The following is a 1,253-nucleotide window of genomic DNA, read 5'->3' as shown; positions in this document are numbered from 1 at the left end:
AGTGTATTAAATTTTGATTACAAGATTTGTAGCAGACAGACAGACAGACAGACAGACAAACAAGAAGTGAAGTTAAAGAGAAGTGTTGTAATAATTAATGCATAATTGGTCATCACAAAATTATGCATAGAATGGCATACATAGAATTGTGCACTAGGTAATATAAAATGAAATGTAATTAACCCCTAAAGTATGAATCATTTCTCCAAAAACTATGATATTATCACTAAAATATTCCTTTCTGTTTCATTTATGTTTTACAATCTTTTTTTTTTTGTAATAGTGAATCCACTTGACCCAATTAGAATGGTGCAAAATTACAAGCCATCCTGTAAACTTACAGGATTGTAATTTTTCTACTTGTTTCTAAATTCTTGCAGCTCCAACGAGACAAATTTTCAATACATTTGTAATCTCACAGCCTAATCTTGCATTTTATTAACAATTAGATAGGAGGTAATTCATCTGGCAAAAATCTTGTGGTTCCAGAAATAGCAGGAAAGCTATAGTTGTAGACCTAAAGGTAGATGTTTTTCACGCTTGTACAGGCAGTAAGCTTACAGATACAGAAGAAATTCTATACAGCCTCTGATATGAAGCTTACAGTGGACAAGGTTGTTGTCAATGCTCAATGGCATGTCCGTTGAAACAGTAATATCACATCAATAATATGGTTATGTGTGGATATGGTAATATCATATCTATCAATAAAAGTCCTTAATGTGTATTGTGTAGTCCTTCAGCTTCATGTGCTACTTCCTTAATATATCAGAATATACCGCATTTAGCCTATAGAATTTTTTGGAGATGCCATACAATATCTCTTGTAGAGAGCTTTAAAATGAGTTTAAACTCATTTATGAAATGTTTCATGGTAAGAAATTATTAATGAAAAACACTCAAAACCTTCCCTTATTGCCCTGTTTCAGAGTACCAAAAAATGGGGTAACTTTGACCACTTTTTTTCAAAATGATGCCATTTTTTTACTAGATAAGTTAAACTTAAATTGAAACATGCAAATACAGGTCTATACTCTAGCTTTACTCACCATAAATTGCTGGCTCCTGCCTTTCATAGTTTTGATGTAATTTCTTTGTTACCCCAGCTCTTGGGGTTTCTTTGACCGGGTGGTAAAATCAATTTTATTTTTTGGTAAAATAACTCCAGGTTGTGGTGCATTATAGTAGAACTCTTCTAGTTACATATGCAAAAGACAAATTTTAGGAAAGTGTCATAGTTTGCAAATGGGGGG

The sequence above is a fragment of the Hyalella azteca genome, unplaced genomic scaffold, assembly GCF_000764305.2.
Source record: "Hyalella azteca isolate HAZT.00-mixed unplaced genomic scaffold, Hazt_2.0.2 contig8291, whole genome shotgun sequence".
Lineage (NCBI taxonomy): Eukaryota > Metazoa > Arthropoda > Malacostraca > Amphipoda > Hyalellidae > Hyalella > Hyalella azteca.
Note: the sequence above shows the minus strand (reverse complement) of the source record.